General features: G+C 36.0%; 1 protein-coding gene across 1 annotated transcript in view; it reads right to left on the reverse strand.

Annotated features, from left to right (window-relative positions):
• Window positions 1-10,537: 10,537 nt before the first annotated feature.
• The window catches only part of TMX3 (thioredoxin related transmembrane protein 3), a 154,669-nt gene continuing 143,225 nt past the window's right edge, over window positions 10,538-21,981 (reverse strand). Inside the window, exon 17 of the mRNA XM_074202512.1 lies at window positions 10,538-10,718. The gene's annotated coding sequence lies outside the window, so the exon portion shown is untranslated. The remainder of the gene's footprint in view (window positions 10,719-21,981) is intronic.

Genomic DNA, 21,981 nt, shown 5'->3' on the forward strand with positions numbered 1-21,981 from the left:
TCTATAATGTTTTACTGAAGAAATCTCAAAACTTTATCCCACACAGTCCCTCCTCTTTTATTTTGATGAGATTTCTTCACATTTCTGAGTTGGCCCTTAAGTCTAAATAACAACTCCCTGATCACCTCCTTACTTCCCAGAGACCCTTTTAGATAAGCCCTATAATCACCATGATAATAGGTACATTTCCAAGGTTGCTGTACCTCCTTACACTTTAAGTTTTATACCAAAGTCTTTAAAAAGGTTTCCTGGCTCCAAAATTGATCAAATTAAATCCCTGATTTTGTGTCATTGGATTAACCCCAAGAATAGTTTATATACCTAGTGACATTCCTTAAATTATTTTTCTTGCAAATGGCCATTTCTGTACTTTCCTTGAAAGTCCATACTAACTCACAATCAGTTTCCCTTAATAAATGCCCCAGTTTGTACATCTTTACAAAGGATCCAGGTACCATCATTAATCTCACATGAGTCTGAGGCCACCTATCTCTAAGTTGTACAATCCAGAATATATGCACCCTGCTTCTGGACATATTCAGACATATTCTACTCCCCAGGTAAATATCCTGACCAGTCAAGTTATAAACAATAGTCACCCTCAGTCATATGCCACTGGTGTTTCTCTCCTCTGGATCAGAACCCTGTGCTACAGTGCACCTCTGATCAGGGACTGAGAATCTATGTTAGACCCAGGGGCACTGCCACCCACTAATCTCTCTTTCTCAATGGAGAACATTTTCACCCTTCCTCCCCTCTTCCTTTCCATAAGGAGAAGAACATAAGTAAGGGTGTCATCCTTACAGAGTCAAGGAGAAGTTACAGATTAAACAATGTACACATAGGTGAGAGATGGTAGAGATGGAACTGGTTCAGTGTCTCTCTTCTGCTCTCTTCTCTTCTCTTCTCTTCTCCTTTGGAGGCATCCAATGTCCTTCAGCATCCTCTGAATCTGTTCCAAAAAGTCCTTTCCAGCTCTGGTGACTACTTGTCTTCTGATAAAAGAAACTGCTTAACATCTTAATTCAGTTCAAAACACATGTCTTCCATCACAAAACAATGAGATTCTGGAGCTTATTACAATTTACATTTTGCCTTACTGCCAAATTGACACATATACTTCACTTTTAACACTTTTAACTTCCATTAATTAGTATTTTACTACATGAGCAAGCTCACAAGCTTGTAACATATACATTCAACAGTCATCTTTGTTCTAAGAGTACCCAACATCTGGTTTAAAATAAAACAATTTTAACCTTTGTTCCCATTACAATGACTCTAACATCCTTAACCAAAATGATTTTTTTCCCAAATATTCCCATATTTTCCTTTTCCTGGTGTACTTATCTAACTCATATTCCTTTCCTTAAACTAGAATTTGAAACTGTAATTATCCTAAGAATTTCCCATTCTTCTTTGCAGGAGCACTGGCTCCCAACACTTCTCCTTACCTAAATATCCCCTCTAACACAAAAAAAACCTAAGGAAAATTAATTCCTACCTTAGCATGTAGCTGATAGCAGGTGTCAGAGCCCAGACACCTAACCTATCTCTGGCTATTAGATCCAATTCACCTAAAACCTTTTTAGTTTGCTTAGTAACTAACTATAAAGATCCAGAACATTAAAGGAAAATTCCTTTACAGATATAAGTATTGAATGTCGGTGTTCAGGCAGGTCACATGGGTAAGTCAAATGTCTTAGGCCAGATTTATTCTTCCAGGTGAGATATTACCCAAATGTCATTTTGGGGAAATCAAGTCAAAGGGGTCCAACCTCAGCCATACTGAGAAGTTGCCCCTTTGGCTGCCCAACCCTGTCACCTGACATCCTTGGCCCATTGGCTTCAAGAACTTAATATTTACCCAGCTGCATTTCTTTTTGTTGACCATCCTGGGATCTGACATAAGAGAAAATCAATTAAAAGTCCCGTGATCTAAAATAGTTGTTTTACCTAGTTAGAACTTTCAGTGAATACAATGCACTAAATTCCAATTATAATCTTAATGGAGTCCCAATTAATGAAACCCCCCTACCTAAAAGCTCGGATTATCCTTCCTGGGTCTTTGCCTAAAACCAGGTATTCTAACTATGACTGGCCCTACAGGCCTGTCTCCTACTTCTTACTAGAGACATCCCTTTGTTTGAAATAATATTTACTCCATCTGTATATAAAGATGACATATCAGATTCCCCTTGGCTAGAGAAACCTCCTTCTAGTCTATTGTATCTTACAACAAATAAATGCCTCCTTTGTCCAGGAGATTGCATAGAGAAATATCAAATTATCTTGTGTTTATCTTTCCTATATTATATAGTGCTTTTACTCCAAAGCAAACAACCACTGCTTTGGAATATACATATAGATCTAAAATATTCCCAATTAAATATATATAGTTAGAAACTTCTATACATAAACTTGTTTACCTACGAGCCACCCTCAGCATACAAATGTTATTTTTGTTTTGTCAAGGCAATTGGGGTTAAGTGACTTGCCCAAGGTCACACAGCTAGATAATCAAATATCTGAGGCCTGACCTGAATCCAGGTCTCCTGACTCCAGGGCCAGCACTCTAACCACTGTGCCACCCAGCTTCCCCCAACATAAATTACTTTTCAGAATTCTTTAAAACCATTAAAATATCTTAGGTAGCTTTAAATTTCCAACATGCATTATTAATTTCATTATAACAGAACAGCAATAAGAGTAACAGAGTAACACACAAATTACTAGATTTTTTTTTAAAGCAATCCTTCCATTATTACATTATTCATGAACCTACAGATCTATCCAGAAAGGGTCATACTTTTTTCATATTTTCCTTATTGCCCTTCAAAGCAATCACATTAATCCCAGGCTTTAACAATACAGTATTTAAATAACATATTCACAATAGATAGCTAAATATTGCAAATGTAATCTCCTTGCAGTTACAAAAGAATCACATAGCTGATAAAAACATCTTATTCATCAATAAGTTACCTTACAATAAGGCCCACCATTGCAATTTGTTCAGAGCCCCCATCACATTCTTGACTTCTTTAAAATTAAACATACATTGTTAATATACATTAAACATTAAAATTCTTATTTAAACATCTCATTTCCCTTAGAACAAGAACAAAATGAATAACCCATGTTCTTTACACTTTTGTCTCTTTACCCAAATTCTCAGAATCCAGTCTCATACATGACACATTTAAAAACCCAATGTAATTACAACTCAACTAACTTCCCAACAGTTAAGTTTGATAAAAACTTTAGAGTACCTTATACAGAAAATCCAGCACTCACATTCCAAAAGTTCTATCCAAAATAAAAATGCAATTGTTAGCATTATTCAACATTAAAACCAATTAGAGTTTTTTCTTTTTTTTTCCCCCAAAAGAAATCAGTAAACATTCCTTATAACCTAGGTATTTCTCTTCTTAGTTAACCCAGTACCACTTTTCTTAACCCAAAGGTGTTACAATAGAGTTTTAAAAATCCCAAACTCCTTGCAAAAGTTACAATAGCGTTAAACAGTTTAATCCCAAACTAATTTAACAATTTAAGTTATTTAAGTTATTTATTCCTCCCATTCTGTACAAATTTTGTCAGAATATTACAGCACTAGTATCCTTCTTTTAAAACCCTCAGCATGTTTTCCAAAACTCTAGTTCAGAAACTTAAACAATTCAAGTTATCACTCAGGCCACATGGCCAGCAGATATTCATTAAATGTGATTTCCTCTCAATAAAGGAGTCTCTTAACCCCTGGATCTTAGATATTTTTTTTTCCCAATCACATATCCCACCCCTCTCCCTCCATAGGCAGGTGGGCTTTCAGGTGGACTCGGTCTAGGGTTCAAGTCTTAACAAGATGGTGGATGGGATTGAGACCACCAAGTGTCCAACCCACCACCCCTTCCCTAACCCAGGGAGAAAGCATGGAATCTTTCCCAGACACTCCTAAGGATAAAAAATCTTTCCTCCTAAAACTTCTCAATCTTCCCCTTAAAGGTCCTTTCTTCTCTTAAACTCTTCTAAACTCTCCCCAAACCACAGCTTTTCTCTTTAAGAAACCCCCTCCCTTCCCTTAACTCTGCGCAGCTACCACTGCCTCAGTGAGGGAGGGGCTGATTTCTACTGGGTGGGGGGGGGCTGCTGCCCAACCACTTTCTTCTCCTCTTACAATGATTTGTAAGCTACTTTACAAAATTTCCCAAAATCCATCTGTGGTATACAAAGTCAAACCTACTCAAACCTTCTGTCTACATGCTTCAACCCATTTCCATACTTACTTCCTTTTCGTTAGCTCCTCTTGACTTTAATTCCAGCTATAGAAACCACAGATAGGATTCCATCCCCAGCTTTTAATAGTTAGCATTTCTTGATTATAACTGCCCTGGAAAAAGCAAACAGTTATCCAAAAATCCCTTAGACTAATCAGAATATTCCCTGTCCCTCCCCCCCCCCTTTCTTCAAATAGAGTAAACCTGAATAACTTTTATAGAGGGACAATCCTTTGGGGGGGGGGGGGGGGGGGGGGCGTTGATCTTCTATTCTTAAATCCTTACATGTCCCATAATTTTCTGTAATAACCAACATTACCAGAATCTAAACTGATAAACTCCTGAAGCTTTGTTAACCATATCATTCTGGGAAAAGATTAACTATTTAGTTTCCCCTATACTGGCATATCTTGGTAACTACATTATATACTTTAGGATTAACCTGACTCTCTAACAACCTCTTTTTTTTTTCAAATTAAAATAGCATTTCTTTCTATGATAATATTCACTATCTCTTTCCTGTTTCTTTTTATTTTAAAATAAGGTCCCTTTGAACATTTTACTAATTCTTCCTGAAGTAATTTTCTTTCTTAGTCCTTTTCTAAAAGAGAGTGGGGGAAAAACATTCTAGCACCACAGAATCATGGAGAACTTCGAAGAGAAGGGAACATAAACAGGGAAGGGGGGGGGGGGGGCTTCTCAACAGGGTGAGTAGTTTGGTCTCCATAATCCATTCCTTTTTAATCAAAATAAAAATCCCTCTTTAAGTGCTCAAGAGACAACCTAGGAGTGAGGAGGGAGGTGTATCATTATCTATTGTGACATAGGAAGAAAGCAGGCTCAAGGGAAGAGCCAGAGAGTTGGATAAATACTTCCTAAAAGTCCAAAACAAAATGAGGCTACCCAGGGAACTCTTTAGGGGAACTTGCCAACCCCTCTTTTCCCTGTTTAACAAATCACACAAGCAAATAGACATTCTAAACACATAAAGACAGACAAGGCACAGACACAGATCACACAAAATGCAACAGAATTTTCCAAACTGAATTTCAAAACACAGGCCAATGGCAAATTCCTGATGTCTCAGGAATGCAGAGAGGACTTTCCCTCCCAATGGCAGACCAAATTCATTACAATACTTAATCATTTTCTTCTTACTTTTCCTTATATTTTAGTCTTATTTACCTGATTTCCTGTGGGGAAAGGCTTAGGACAGGTCCTTCCCATTTTAAATATTGCCAGAGACCTCTCAGGATCAAGTGCCCTTAGATCCAAGTCCCTTATGCCTAAACTGGAAGGGGTCACCCCCAACCCTCAGTCACCCAAATGGACCCTCCAGGAATCTAGTGCCCTCAGATTCCAAGGTCTAGGCTTACCTTTTTGGGGGTCTCTATGCATAGAGTTTTAAAGACTTTGTCCTCACTGACCTCAGGTTTCTGCAGAAGATTTGCTGTTCTCTTCCCACCAAGTCTCTTCCATTGGGGTCATTTGCACAAAGGGGAAACCAAGGCTTCCCAGAAAATGACAAGCTGCCATAATTTTGTGGCAGTAGCGCTGTTTCATCAAATTCTGAGAAGCTGAGGTCACCAATGGGCATGCTATCCCAGTGAGGAGCCCCCAAACTGTGTGGGACAAATGTCACATAAATAAATTTTGGAGATCTCTCAAGGTATGAAGAGAAGGCTTTATTTGTTTCTGGAGAATTGGCCACAATCGGTTATCGAGATAGAGGCAAAAGTGAAAGGTTCAAGAATCACATTTATCCTAACTCGATCCCCCCCCCACTGACCCACCCTCATTAATGAGGAATGTGGTCTTACAATCTAATCTTGAGAACTACCTTAGGGAAAGGAGCATAAAATTCAAACAAAGCAAACTAATCTAGGGAAAGGAATATAAAATTCAAACCAAAACCGGATTATCTCTTTAGTCCCAGGAATCTATGATTTTCCAAACATCAATAGATAAGATAAAGTCAGCTGACTCTTCAACAATATCCCAGAAGTTTGCTTTGTCAAGGGAGGAGGGCCACATAGCTAACCAGATTCAATCTATAATTTTTTACTAAAGAAATCTCAAAACTTTATCCCACACATACCTTTCCATTATTAGGAGGGAAAATTGAGACAGGAAAGAGAAACAAATAGAAGGGAGAAAGAAAGAAGGGGGAAGGGGGGACAGATTGAGGGAGGTGGTATTCAGAACACTGGTGAGGAAGGATAAGGTGAAGGGAAAGGGGTAAGGGAGGGAAGATAACATGGAGGGTAATAAAAAGTAAAAACTATGAATATGAATGGGATGAACTCTCCCTTAAAATGGAAGCAGATAGCAGAGTGGATTAAAAACCAACATCCTACAATATGCTGCTTAAAAGAAACACTTTGAAGGAGAGAGATATATACAGAGCAAAGGTAAAAGACTGGAGCAAAATATATTATAATTCAACTGAAGTGATAAAAGCAGGGATAGAAATCCTTATCTAAGTCAAAGCATTTGCAAAACCAGATCTCATTAAAAGCCATAAGGAGGGAACTATATTTTCTTAAAAGGTACTTTAGATAAGTAATTTCAATACTAAATATGTATGCACCAAGTGATTGAGCATCCAAATCTAGAGAAGTTAAATGAGTTACAGGAAGACAGACAGCAAAACTCTACTGGTGCAAATCTCAAACTCCATCTTTCAGATTTAGATAACTCTAACCATAAAATGAACAAGAAAAAAATTAAGGAAGTGAATAGAATATTTTAAAATTTAGGTATGATAGACCTCTGGAGAAAATTAAATGAGAATGGAAAGGAATATACCTTTTTTCTGGATTACATGAAACCTACATAAAATTGACCATGTATTAAGGCATAAAAACCTCATAATCAGGTGTAGAAAGACAGAATATTAAATACATTCTATTCAGATCATGATGCAATAAAAATCATGTGCATTAAAGGACCATGGAGAGTTAGACCTAAAATTAATTGGAAACTAAATAATTTAATTTTAAAGAATTAGTGGATAAAACAACAAATCATAGAACTAATTAATAACTTCATTGAAGACAATGACATTAAGGATACTACATACCAAAACTTGTGGGATACAGTCAATTAAGTTATTAGGGAATATTATATTTCTAAATGTATACATGAATAAAATAGAGAAAAGAAAAAAGCTAGGGAAAGAAAAAATTTAAATCCCCAATTAAATACCAAATTAGAAATGCAGAAATTCAAAAGAGAAATTAATAAAATTGAAAGCAAGAAAACTTGAACTAATAAATAAAACTGAGTTGGTTTTATGATTTAAAAAATCAATGAAATAGATAAATATAACATTAATTTGATTTTTTTGCAAGGCATTGGGGTTAAGTGGCTTGTCCAAGGCCACATAGCTAGGTAATGTTAATTTGATTTTTAAAAAGAAAAAGGAAAACTAAATTATTAGTATCAAAAAATGAAAAAATTGAATTCACCCCCAATGAGGAGGAAATTAAAGTACTGATTCAGAGCTATTTTGCCCAACTGTCTGCCAATAAATTTGACAATCTAATGAAATGGTTGAAAATTTACAAAAATATAAATTGCCCAGGTTAAAAGAAGGTAAAATTCATCATTTAAATAACCCCATCTTAGAAAAAGAAATTGAACAAACCATCAATGAACTCTCTAAGAAAAAAATCTCTAAAACCAGATGGATTCAAAAGTAAATTCCACCAACCATTCAAGGAACTTTAGTTTCAATTTTAATTAAACTCTTGAAAAAATATGTGACGTCCTGCCAATTTCCTTCTATGACAATAATATGATATTGATACCTAAACAAGGAAGAGTCAAAACAAGAACCAAAATTATAGACCAATATCCCTATTGAAATAGGATGCAAAAATTTTAAATAAAATATTAGCAAAGTAATTTAGCAAGATTTCAATACTCTGTGATCAAGTAGAAATACCAGAAATGCAGGGTTGGTTCAATATTAGGAAATCTATCAGCATAATTGACCATATCAATATCAAACCTACAGAAATCATATGATTATTTCAATAGATGCTGAAAAACCTTTTGACAAAATATAGTACCCATAAAAATAAATGGAATGTTTCTTAAAACAAAAATTGTATCTATCTAAAACCATCAACAAGGATTATATGTAATGGAGAGAGGCTAGAAGCAATCAATTGCAAAACAAGGATACCTATTACCAATACTTTTATTCAAAAATTGTTAGCCTTAGTAATAAGGAAAGAAAAAGAAATAGAAGGAATTAGAAAAAGCAATGAAGAAACAAAACTCTCACTCTTTGCAGATGGCATACTTAGATAAGCCTAGAAAATTTTCTAAAAAACTATGTGAATCAATTAGCAACTTTAGCAAAGTTGTAGAAAATAAAATGAAATAAATTCAACATTTCTATATATTACTAGCAAGACACAGCAGCAGGAGATAGAAAGAGAAATTCCATTCAGGGGTACTAGTAGACAACATAAAATACTTGGAAGTCTATTTGCCAATGCACACTCAGAAACTACATGAAAAAAACTGTAAAACATTATTCACACAAATAAAATCAGACCTAAATTAGAAGGCAAATGTCACTTGATCATGGGGAGGCTGAGCTAATATAACAAAAATGACAATTCTACCTAAATTAAATTACTTATTCGGTGCCATACTAATCAAACTTACAAATAATTGCTTTTTTGAGCTTGTTTTCAATATTTTTTTTTTTGAGAGACTGGGAATGTCCTATACATAATCACAAAATAACCGCTCTACTACTGATTGAATTTCTAATAGTAGAGACTGGATAAATATTGGATAAAGCAGCCATCTCCTTTCTCCCTTATCAGTCCCAACACACACCCAGGACAAGTCAGGCCAACTTAAAAAAAATCACCTTTAAATTTCCCAATTAGAAAAAGAAATTCCTGTTTCCCCAAAAGAATATAGCATCCTGAGAGAAAGAAATGGGATGGAAAAAGAAGAAAAAAAGAGAAAAGGGAAAGAGTCTGGTTCCTGAATTTCTCTGTATGACTTTGCTAGTACATTGGAATGGTGAGAAATTTGTTCCAAAAGGGTTCTATTTTTCCCAAATTTTTCCAAAATTTGAAAGAGAAAATAAAATCCAAAATATCAATACCACCTTACCTTTATTTTAAAAAATCATTTTCATCTCCTGGGCTCTCTTTATCCAGCTCTGGGGTTCTTAACCATTTGGTTTGCATTGGATCCCTTTGGGAAAACCTATACATCCTTTCTCAGAATAACATTTGCTTTGGTTTGGCTTGTTAAATGTATAATTGAAGAAAATGCTAATTAGTTAGTGAAAAATGAATACGTTAATTTTTATTTCCTATCCAGGTTCACCTGAAGGAACATTGAAATTTAACTACAGGATTTCCCGCTCCCCAGATTATGGACCCTTTTTGGCCAGTTTTTCTGGAGTGTATGTATAAAGGATAGTCCTTTCTTCATGTTCTGTAGTTGGTGTCTTCTGGAAGGATTTAAGATAGCCAATCACATAAAATTTACAAGCAAAATTCTAATCACTTTGGCCTACTGATTTCCAATTTCAAAGAGCAACCAATATATTCCTGGCTCAGGGTAGGATGATGCCAAATACGTATCATTAGCCACAATAAAGAAATATTTTTAGATAAGTCCAGATTTCTTTGAACTTCTACTAAATTAACACTATAATTTAGCAATACCACAGCCATATTAATGACAAATAAAGATTAGCGTGAGGAGAATATAAGTAGGAGAAGTTGGAAGGTCTAGATTCTATTCCCAGTTCCATTCCCTATTTGCTGTGACCTTGGGTACAATCACTTAATCATAGTTCATAATTAACAGTTATAGGGAGGTTACCTAGTGATGATACTCCTCCTAAGAGCTCAAGGTAGTTTACCAACTTCAATTTCAATAGAATCATTAATCTCCTCACACCACCCTCTGAGTAGTGAAAGTGTGTTAATAAAAATCAACAAGATGAAGTCCCACTTCCTCTGCTCCTCAATACAGCAGCAAAAATTAATTGACAAAGAAACAGTATGTTAGTGATGTGAAAGTAATGAACTTGGCTCTACTGAACCCGAAGCTACCTGCACTGCATGCTGAATTCACCCTTTCCTGATTCTTGTCACTAAGGTGAAATAAGAGAAAAACAGAAAAGAAGTAAAAATCTGAAAGAACAAAGGAAGAAATAAAAATTTTTTAAAAGATTATTTCAATTCTCCAAATATAAAATCCCTGGTGAGAATTTCACTTGATGAGTCCATTTAGTAATAGTTGATCCTCTTACAGGAGCATGCTTACCTGTAGAATTGTAGAGTTAAACAATTTTAAAAAGTGAACTGTTCAGGGTCAATTTGTTGGTTAGTTTTGCTGATTTTTTCCTCCTCTCACTTTTTTGTAGCTTGTTCCAGAAAAATGACTCATTGACTAGGGAAAAGAGAATGACATATTTAGAATTGAATGTGATATAAAAACAAAAGATTTCAATTAAAAATTAATTGGTTTTTCATCGTGTTCTATCTAGTTACTGACCCCAACTAACATGTACTGGGGAAGGAAAGGAAAGGTATCAGAAAAATACCAGAAAGAACTTTCATTTTACTCAAAAGGAGGCACTTTGACATAAGATTGAAAGCTAACTTCAAAATTGGGAAGATCTGGGTTTAAGTCTGATCTCAGACTCTTATAAAACATAAGATCCTGGGCAAGTGCCCTTTGAATGTGTCACATTCAAAAAGAAAGGAAAGAGGAGGAGAAACACTAAACCATACAACAGGATCTCTGCCAGCTGCATATTGACAGTTTTAAAATTCAGTCTTATCTGTGTTTTATTTTATTTTTATTTATTTTGCCAAATATTTTCCAATTACATTTTAATCTATTTAATCTTGTTTAATCTGGCAGCAGTGAAATAGTTATGGGCCACAGACCCATCTTGTGTGTCTGACAACTATATTCTAAGTAAATAAATTGTAGAGGTAATGTTAATTTCAAGGTTAGAGGAATTTTCCTCACCTTGGCTTTTCTTATGTCAATGAAATCACAGTCTCTATGACAACACAGTTTAATAATGATGTAGAAAATCATGAATGTAAAAATTTATAGTCAGAAACAAATTCTGTAATCTTAAAATGCTGTTAAATCTTGTTAAATGGGTAGAGGGTCTTTGCTCTTGAGATGTAAATTGACTCCTAGTGTTTCATAGTTTAATGCAAAATTTGTATCTTGTTTCCTTGTTCCCAACCCCCAGTTTCCAACCTTTTACCTGATTCTGGTCACCTAAGTGGGGAGGAAATTCCCATTTTGCCCTCAGTGCCCAGATAAGGGGCAAGGCTATAAAACCTGAGCTGGACCTCTGGACCTTATGTCTCTCTTTACCTATGTCTCTCCCTCTGTCTGCCAAGCAACTGCACCTAGCCTTTTGTTATTTACCCTGTCATAGAGTGCTTATTGACCCTTCTGGAGGAAAAGTTTTACCGAGTTTACTTTGCTATATTTCATAATAAAACCCTGAACAGCTTTAACATCCCAGAGAGCTCAAATTCTCTTGTCTGTCAGTGGCCCCCAAATTCCTATCCCTTTGACAACAATAAGTCTTATTTAAAAATATAAATTCAGATGGCAGTCATTTACATTTTATTGTGAATTACTTTAATCAAGATAGTTTAGAAGAAAAAGTGAGATCATGCTGAAGGATGGAGTATAGGTCTTCCCAAAGCTTAGTAATGCCTTTGGTTTTCAAAATATTGTCACTTTTGCATCATTTTCCTATATTATATTCACCAATTTTCCTTTAAAAGACATAATCAACAGCTCTTGAGCTATCTATTCTACCCAATAAATTCCAGTGACTTCCTATTACCTCTAGGTTAAACTACATAAATGTTTGCCTGGAAAATGGGGCCTTTTCTGTCTATATTTTTCAGTTCTCCCCTTCATAGATTCCATGGCCCCACCAAACTTTGTTTCTTGTAAGCTCTTCAAACAGGTATCTCCATTTCTAACCTCTGGGCCTTTGCATTAGCTGCCCTCTAGGACTGAAATGCATTGCCCCCCTCATTTTAGAGGAGGAATTACTTCAAAACTCAACTTTAAGTGCTCCATCAAACAAACCTTTTCCCAGGTGGTACAATGCATAGAACCTAGACTTAGGAAAACCTGAGCTCAAATCCAGCCTCAGATATTTGCTAGCTGTGTAACTCTGGGCACTTAATGATTTTTGCCTCAGTTTCCTTATCTGTAAAGTGAGTTGAACAAGAAAAATGGCAAATCACTCCAGTAACTTTGCCAGGAAAACCCCAAATGCATTCATGAGGAGTCAGATTTGAATAATAACAGCTGCTAGTACCTTTCCCCTCAAAATTACTTGGTCTTATTTTTTATATTTTATATGAGAGGTGGTATGGTAGAGTGGAGAGAAAACTAGTCTCATAATTGGGAAGACCAGTGTTTAAGGTCTGCTTCTGATATATCCTGGCTCTGTGACACTGGTCAGAGATCATAAATTTCAGAGTATGTACAGAAAGAAAGTGAAATTGGTAGAGTTTCCTCATTGGGTCCTATACCAATGAAATAGCTAGCCAGGCTATTTGTGAATACAAATCAAGTCCTACAAAGAGGATATTTACTTCTATAATTGCCTTTAAATGTATTATTCATTTCAGAAGCTTGAAGTTGTGATTACAGTTGCTCATTCAGAAACATAATGGAATGGACTTTGAGTTGCATATCTTCTGCCTTGCATGATGATGATAAGCATTAGGAAGCTGAAAAAGCAATTGTTTGGTGATGTGTGGGACACAGTAGATTTATTTGTATTCTGTCCTTTGAAAAACATTTCTTGTATAGCCTTTTTTTTTATGAGGTACAGCTCAAGGTCTGGTGATTATCTCATTTAAAGGAGCTGCTAACCATTTCAGAAAATTGTTGAATATAACATAGGAAAATGATGCAAAAGTATGACAATATTTTACACATTTTGCAAACCAAATGCATTCTGCTAGAAAGCTATATCCTCTGCTGCTTACTATTTTGATATCTTGTAGTAGGCTTTGGAGTTCAATGTTGTAATCTTTGATTTTTCTAATAGGCTTTGGTGCAATTGCATCGATACACCTCGGTAAGCATCAGGCTACAACTTCATGTAAGCTTTCAAGGCTGACTTGGGGACATCTTGATGGCAGAATTGGAATAGGATCAGCAATTTCTTTTTTACTAACTTTTCCTCTTGCTTCTGTTTACACCTAGGATTTAATGAGTTGGAAAGTTCACTTGGAAATGATTCAAAATAGAAATGGAAAAAGGAAACTTTCAGATGGGGAGAAATTTTTTTTAAAAAAAGGTCTGGCAAATTATGCTGAGAGTGAGTTTTATAGCGGTCTTGCTAATTAATTAACTTTGCTGATACCAGGAAAACCAGACTTGACCTGTCTAGCCCTGGGGCCACTGCAGCAGTCTCACTTGGTAGCCTGGTAGACTAAGCTACCTCCTAAAGAGATCAGTCTTTCCATAGACACCTCATTGTACTAGAAATTAAGTTCCATTTTAGGAAAAAAAATACATTTTAAATGAACAAGAAGTAGTTTCCAAAACTAGTCTTAGAAGAAAAGGATGGGCTTTTTTTTACTTTGTTCATGCTATAGAGAGTGAAAATCCCTGGAACTTTGCCTATGTTCCTAGCACCAATTTCTTAAGAGAAGCCCTAAGCATGTTGACATATAAAATCAGGAAACACATTTTTGAGGATTGGACTATTTTTTCCCCTTGTTCCTTACTAAATATGGGAACACCAAAAAGAAGTGAGAGACCAACAAATCAAGCACACAGAGAGACAGTCAATCAATCAATGAACTAGCATTTATTAAGCCTCTATTTAGTGCCAGGCATTATGTTAAGCCTTGGTAATATAAAATTAGGTTGAGTAGGAGTTGGGGAAAAAAATTCCTGCACTGAAGATGGCAATCCTATGAGGGAGACAACATATAGACTATTATGTAGAATCTATGTTAGAGGCAGCTGGGTGATAAGATGATAGAGTAACAGATCAGGAATCAAGAAGAACTGAGGACAAATCCAGTCTCATATACTTAATAATCCTGGACAAGTTATTTAGATTCCTTATCTATGAAATAAATCTAAAAGTGCTATATAAATGTCAGCTATTATTTTTATAGACAAATAAAATTTATGTATATGTAATATATATACACACATATATGTATATACATTTGTATATATGTGTATATATTATACATTCTATATCTAATAAATTCAGGGAAGTGTTAAAGGGAAAACACTAAAATTAGGAAGGATTGTGAAAGAGTTGAAAAACTTAGGACTTTAGAGAAAATATGAAGTCAGAAAAGCCAAAAGGCAGAAATGATAGAAAATGATCTTGGCAAGGGGGACAGCCAGTGAAAATGTTCATAGTTAGGGAGATGGAATTGATGTTCAAACAACAGAAAGAAGGCCAGTTATACTTCCCCTTAAGCAATAGCTAGAAATAAAATTCAAGCAAATCATGGCTTATTTTTTCATACTTTGAGACATACTCAAAAAAAATGTGCCTCAGACTCCTTTCAAACAAACTTACAACTTTTTGATTTCTTTTCTTTGGAAGGTCACATATTCCTTTATTCATAATATCCCTTGCTCCATCCCCTTGGAACAGCATTTCTATTTTATTTTTAACTCTTCAAGAGTCATTCAATAGGGGCAGCTAGGTGGCACAGTGGATAAAGCACCGGCCCTGGAGTCAGGAGTACCTGAGTTTAAATCCGGCCTCAGACACTTAATAATTACCTAGCTGTGTGGCCTTGGGCAAGCCACTTAACCCCATTTGCCTTACAAAAACCTTAAAAAAAAAGAGTCATTCAATCTTAATTTTTTTATTCAATACATATTTATTTACTGATCATTATTTATTGTCTTTTTTGTCCATATGCATTTGTATATTTTTAAGTTACAAAATTTCCTTCTATCCTCCTTTCTCACTACCTTCCACTCTGCAGCTAACAGTCAGGTTAACATTGTACATACATATTTTTTTGGTAGGTTTTTGCAAGGCAAATGGGGTTAAGTGGCTTGCCCAAGGTCACACAGCTAGTAATTATTGTCTGAGACCGGATTTGAACCCAGGTACTCCTGACTCCAGGGCCGGTGCTTTATCCACTGTGCCACCTAGCCGCCCCAGTACATACATATTTTTGATAAACATTTTTATAGATTAGTCATTTTTGGTATGAAGAATTAGAATTAAGGGAAAGAGATACATAAGAGATAGGTTTTATAAAGTATTCATCAGGTCCTGAAGGGTTTTTTTGTTTTGTTTTGTTTTTCTTCCTCTGGATGATCTGGTCTTCATTTTTCAGGCCTCAAATTTGTTTTCTTTTTTCCCCAATCTTTAAAAGATAGAGGAGGATTAAATAATCTCTCTAAAATTTTGTAACACCTCCTCTGACCCTGAAAGAAATGTTGTGGGAGATTCAGTGTCTCCAATAGAGAATGAGAGTTGGTAAAAAAAAAAATGAATGAATTCATGTATTTCCCTGGGCTTTTAAAACTGCTCAGGATTTATTATAGAAGGTTACAAAGTGTACAGATTAAAAACTTTTCTCCTCCTAGAAAAGTAGCAGACATTTTGAGGACAGAAGTCAATAACAAAAGACTAGGTAAGGCTGTTTTTCAGAGAGAGATAAAAAGAGATAGAGACAGAGACAGTCAAGGAGAGTGACAGGGCCAGGGGGAGGCCAGGAGGAGCCCATGAGGGCAGTTTAGATCAGGTTTTTATAGTCTTTGGGGTTTTTTTTAACAAGGCAATGAGGTTAAGTGACTTGCCCAAGGTCACACAGCTAGGTAATTATTAAGTGTCTGAGTCTGGATTTGAACTCAGGTCCTCTTTGACTCTAAGGGCAGGTGCTTTATCCACTGTGCTACCCCCAGGTTTTTATAGTCTTGCCTATTCAAGGGCAAAGGGAAAAATCCTTCCTCCCTTATATGACTGAAAATAGGGGAGTTGGGAATGAGGAGAAGATACAATTTACAATTAACAATGGAATAATAGGAGCCAATTTACAGTCCCAGGAGCAGATACCATTTTACATTTTTACAAAATTTGTTTCTAATTATAGATTTCCTATATTCATAATTCTCTACATCAATATCAACATATTAGTGAGTTATGTTCCTAATAGAATGAAAACTACTATTCCCTTCAGGGTTCCAGAGTTACCCTGTGAGATCACTGTTCTTAATATTATCATTCACAAGTCCAGTGTTGGGTGTTCCCAATAATGATCAAGCAGTGTGACTCAGTGGATAGAGTGTCAAGAAGACTCATTTTCCTAAGTTCAAATCTGACCTTAGACAGGGATGTGCAGTGAGGGGGCAGCAGGCAAGCAAAACTGAGCTTCACCTATGATTGTGAATGGGGTAATGTCATATTCCTGTCACATTCATAGTGTATAGCATCCCTTACAGAGGAGGTTCAAATCTGCCTCACCTGCTGCCCCCTCACTACACATCCCTGGAGACACTTTGCAGATTGTATGACCCTAAGCAAGTCACTTAATTCTGATTACCTCAATTTCCCCATCTGTAAAATCAACTGGAGAAAGAAATGGCAAACTAATATCTTTGCCAAAAAAATTCCAACTATGGTCATGGAGAGTCAGATACAACTGAAAAACAACTAAACATAACAAATTGTTGAAAGGGTATAACAAAAACAGTAGTTACAAAACAATGCACCAAACTAAGAGGTTCACTCTCCTTTATTGACCCCATTTAGTTGTTAGGAAAGGAGCAGTATTAGAAAGATGCCAGAAAGAACTTACTTTTTGCTTAAAAAAGAGGCATTGTGACAGAAGATTTGAGAGCTAACTGGAGGTTATTGGGAAGAGTGAACCTACTCAACTTAAAAAGGTAATGAGACATATGTTGGGAAAATTGGAACAGAAAGACTCTTGGCTCTATCACTCCTTTTATACTTTCCCTCAGTTTCCACCAAATCCACTTAGGCACAAAATATTTGCAATGAATAAGTCACTCTAATGATGGGGAATTGGGCAGTGCTACCAGAGAAAGAGCCCCAAAATCAGGGTTCTTGATAAAGAATTCACATCTGACCTAGAGATGGAAAAGCTCATATTTTTTTTAATTAACAAAACTGAAAAGTTCTTCATGGACCTGAAAAGTACAAGCAGTTCAAAGAGTAAACTTCATCTGGAGAAATAATAAGTTGCTTAAGGACAGGCTGAATAACGAAGGTTGAGGAAAGAATGTTGAGAGAAAGAGGAAAAAGGAAAGGGAAGCTTCCATAACAAAGAGCTAGGCTTGATCTCAGGGAATCCAACATGGAAGGGAATGTAGGTCAAACTTTTATAGTCTTGTCCACTTCCTATGCGGGGAAGAGTCAAGAGAAAGGGTGACCCACTCCCTCCATGTGACTGGGGTCAGGTACCCTGTTTGGAAGACTGAGAGGCAGGAATCTGAAAGAGGGGTGATGGTTGGTCTGAGGTTGCTCTTCTCCTGGTGAATTTACATTTAACATTGGAGTTATATTGAACAATTAGAGGGAATTTACACCTGAGAGGGGCTTAAGCTGAACAACCTAGGTCATAGGAAACCCTCAGAAAACATCAGATAGGCTCAAATAATATTTTCTTAATTCTAGAAAACTAGACACATTTCTTCTTCAACAACTCCCTTTGGTCAGATAGATTGGCTTATGACAAGGCATACTCTTTCTGACTGGGCTGGGTCAGACAGGTTGTTTGGCTGTGGTACTGGTTCCTTACCAGACTTGGTTGCTGCTGATACTACTGACACTGTTGACGTCAGTGGTTTTGTTATATATCTCCAGATCTCACCAATCACTTGTGCACACCCTCTCAGAATATTTGCTCACTTAAAGAAAAAGAAAAAACAAAATAAAACAAAAATGCCCTGTATTTATTTGAGGACATTAATGCCAGGTAAAAGGCAGGACCACTCCTCCTCCATTCAGTGACTCATTGTAGTTCATGCCTTGATCACTTCAATCACCAGAAAGAAAATGTACAAAAGGACTAAAGGAAGCCACATTGATTCTTTTATATTCAAAATCAGTTAGGGCTCTGAGCCTAAAGTTTCAATCCTTTCCTTTGCCAACCAGAAGTCTGTTCATTTAATCAACACCAGCACAAAAAAAACATGCACAAAAGATAAAGCACTACTTGCCTAGGGTGAGATCAGAGAAGATATTTAAAAAACCTACTCACATTTGGGTTGGAAGTCCAAACTATAAATAAGAGAAAAGGCAAATGACCATAGAGGAGAATATCTAATTTAAGGGATAAGTAACAGGAACAATCTGCACTCTCACCTTTGTTTTAACCTTCATCTCTCTCCATAGCCTCCAAACTTTGACCCCTCTAATCCTCCTTCACAAAGCTACCCAAATAATCAGCTAAGATTTTTATTTTTTAATATACAAATTAAATTGTAAAGATTCCTTTTGGTATTCCAAATAAAGTATAAACTATTGCCTCTGGCTGAAGATTTTCCAACTTATTGAGCAAAATTCCCTATAAAGTTTCATTTTTCTCCTCTCTTTCATTTAAACTCCAGGTCGAACAAATTGAAATCTGCTTTCCTTTCCATTGTCATGCTGCCTTCTCCCTTTACTCTGACATAAGAAGAAAAGGTGTCCTTACTTACCAAAGTCAGGCCCTCTAGAGGAGACTTTGTTGCCATCTCCTAACTTCTTCAGAAATTTGACCTCATTATCCTCTAGCTACTCTTACTTTCCTTCAAACTCTCTCTCTCTCTCTTTCTATTATTTCCTTCCTTTCCACATACAAATAAGTCCATGTCTCAGTCATCCTTAAAAAAAAAAAACCCTTGGTGGCTAGGTGGTGAAGTAGATAAACTACCAGCTCTGGAGTCAGGAGTACCTGAGTTCAAATTCTGCCTCAGACACTTAATAATTACCTAGCTGTGTGGCCTTGGGCAAGCCACTTAATTCCATTGCCTTGCAAAAACCTAAAAAAAAACCCCAACCCTTCACTTGATCCTACCATTCACATTAGATATATCTAGTACTACTGTGCTTACTTTGTGTAATGAAAAATATAAATTTGGCTATTTTCATCATGTCTCTTATTCTCTCCAAGAGACAGAGTAGATTCTATTAAATTGCTAAAGCAGAACATCCACTTTTCTCCACAAATGCCATTCTTTGATTTTTTTTTCCTCTGGGAAGCTGATTAAAATATACCAACATACAGGAAATTTCAACATATTGTATATCATTACCATCAAAAGAGCACTGATTAATCCTAAGTATGTCAGATGCAGTAACAGAGTTTACAAGCAAAGGCCTCTAATCTTTCTGTACTGATGATCTAAAATAGAAAATGCATACAGGAAGAAGAAAAATAGATAAATATCTCTTAAAGTCATAGATCCATTCCTGAAAAGTTAATATAAAGTCAAATGAATACAAATAAAAAAAATTTCATGTTCCAAGTTAGATGGTAATTTAAAGGAATGCTGCAATTATTTATTTTTGCAAAATAAAGAATCCTTTTGTAATAGGAATTATCACTCCCATTTGTCTCTATTTTCCTTTATTGATTTTTCAAGAATTAGCCTACCTCAATAGGTTGCCCCTCACTCACAGTCAGAGTGATAAAACAGAAATCAATTGAAGAAAATTAAAAATGAGGTTTAATATGTTTGGAAAATATTTTTAGGGTAGTCTGGTTTCTAGTTCAAATGTGACAAAGTTAGGAAAGTATCAGCTCTGACCCACATGCATTTAGAGATTTATTTAAGTATTGCTGTGATTATCCAAAGCTAATGGGGAGAGAGTAGTATCAGAAGCTAAAGGAGAAGAGAGATTAGTAGCAGCAGCCACCTTGATGGATAAGCAATAGGGAAATGTATAGGGGCATGAGAGATTGCCTGGGAGAATCATGCTCCCCAAGAGCACACTGGCTTCCCAAAGGGAAATGAGCAATTCACCTAAGAGTGGTGAGCTTTTAAAAAGACAGGAAGATGAAATAATTGGGGATATGTAGAAGGGGAGGCAGCAGTTTAATGACTTAATCCTTTTTGAGTATTGAGCTTGGATCCATTGTTTTGTTGATAGGGGTTTGTGGAGTGCCTGGGGGTAGGGATTACCTTACTAGAGAATCCTTGCTAGAGGAGGGCAAAGTACATTACTAAAATGTCATTTTCCTCATCTTGATAGCTTGGGATAGGTCCATGGTTATGAGCAATGGCATAAAGGTCACTGTTAAATGCAAGATACAAAGTCAGTACAGAGGGAACAGATATATTATAGAACATATTTCTCTTTAAAATTTCATCTGTTTCAAGAGTTAGAAAACAAGCATTTTTTAAGTATCTCCTTATTGTCAAGCACTATTCTAAATTCTGGAGTTACAAAGAAAGTCAATATATATGTCATAGATCTCAAGGAGTTTTCATAAAATATTAGGATTTAGAATAGAAGCTATCCTAGTGATGCAGAAAATTATGAATATAGGAAATGTGTAATTAGAAACAAATTTTGTAATCATTTATACTGTTAAATTTTGTAAAAATGTAAAATGTTATCTGCTCCTGGTATATAAATTCAATCCTATTGTTCCATTGTTAAATGTAAATTTGTTAAAATTTGTACATTGTTAAATGTAAAATTTGTACCATCTTCTTGATGGGTCAAGTTTACACTGGCACCTTGGGATGGAACAGTATGAAGCCTGCCTATTGGAGAATACCTGAGTCAGGTGCTAGACCACTTTCCAAGAGCCACCCACTTTAGAAGTACATTTACTGTATTTCTCATGTATAAGACAAACCCTTTTTTGGAAAAATTTGGGGTCTAAAAACTGGGAGTGTCTTCTATAGTGGTTGTAGTTTTTTTTATTTGCATTTCTTACTTTTTTGCACTTATTGTCTTTGCACTCCTTGTTTTGAATTTGTTATGAGTATATTAGGTCATGTTTTGCCCAAAAATACCTCAAAAGACTTTTGTACAGTGTTGGATTCAAGTTTAAAGTTATCCAGTTTGCAAAGGTGAATGGAAATTGTGCTGCTGAATAGAAGGGTCACAGCAGAAAAAAGGCCATGAGAGGCAAGTCAACCAAATGGCCTGAAGTAGAGACAGAATTGAAGAGATGAATGGAAGAGCAAAGGTCCATGGAATTCCTGTGTCCACATGGTTCAGTATGAGGTAAGAAGAATTGCTGATGAAAAAGAAGTGACTTATTTCACAGGAGGACACAATTAGTGCTTCAGGTTCATGAAGCAGAATGCACTAAGCATGCATCCATGCAACTGACTTGCCCAAAAGATTCCTGAAAGCTATGAGCAGAAAGTCCTTGAATTTCTTGCTGAATAAAACTTGAGTTCAACATTTTATGTAATACATTTTTTTCAAATTTTGGGCCCCAAAATTAAGATGTGCCTTATACATGGGGAAATACAGTAGGTCTGGAAGAGAAATGCCAGTCCCCTTCTATCTTCTTGACCCTACCTTCACCTTACAAGGATGGTTATCTCTCTCTCTCTCTCTCTCTCTCTCTCTCTCTCTGTCTCTTAGACCTTTAGACCATATGCTCCCAGCCTAGGCCCTACTGGAGAACCATGGGCTCCAATGCCATGTGACCAGACCAAACCAGTCCTTATGTCTATCTATGCT

This window comes from Macrotis lagotis, chromosome X (assembly GCF_037893015.1).
Source record: "Macrotis lagotis isolate mMagLag1 chromosome X, bilby.v1.9.chrom.fasta, whole genome shotgun sequence".
Lineage (NCBI taxonomy): Eukaryota > Metazoa > Chordata > Mammalia > Peramelemorphia > Peramelidae > Macrotis > Macrotis lagotis.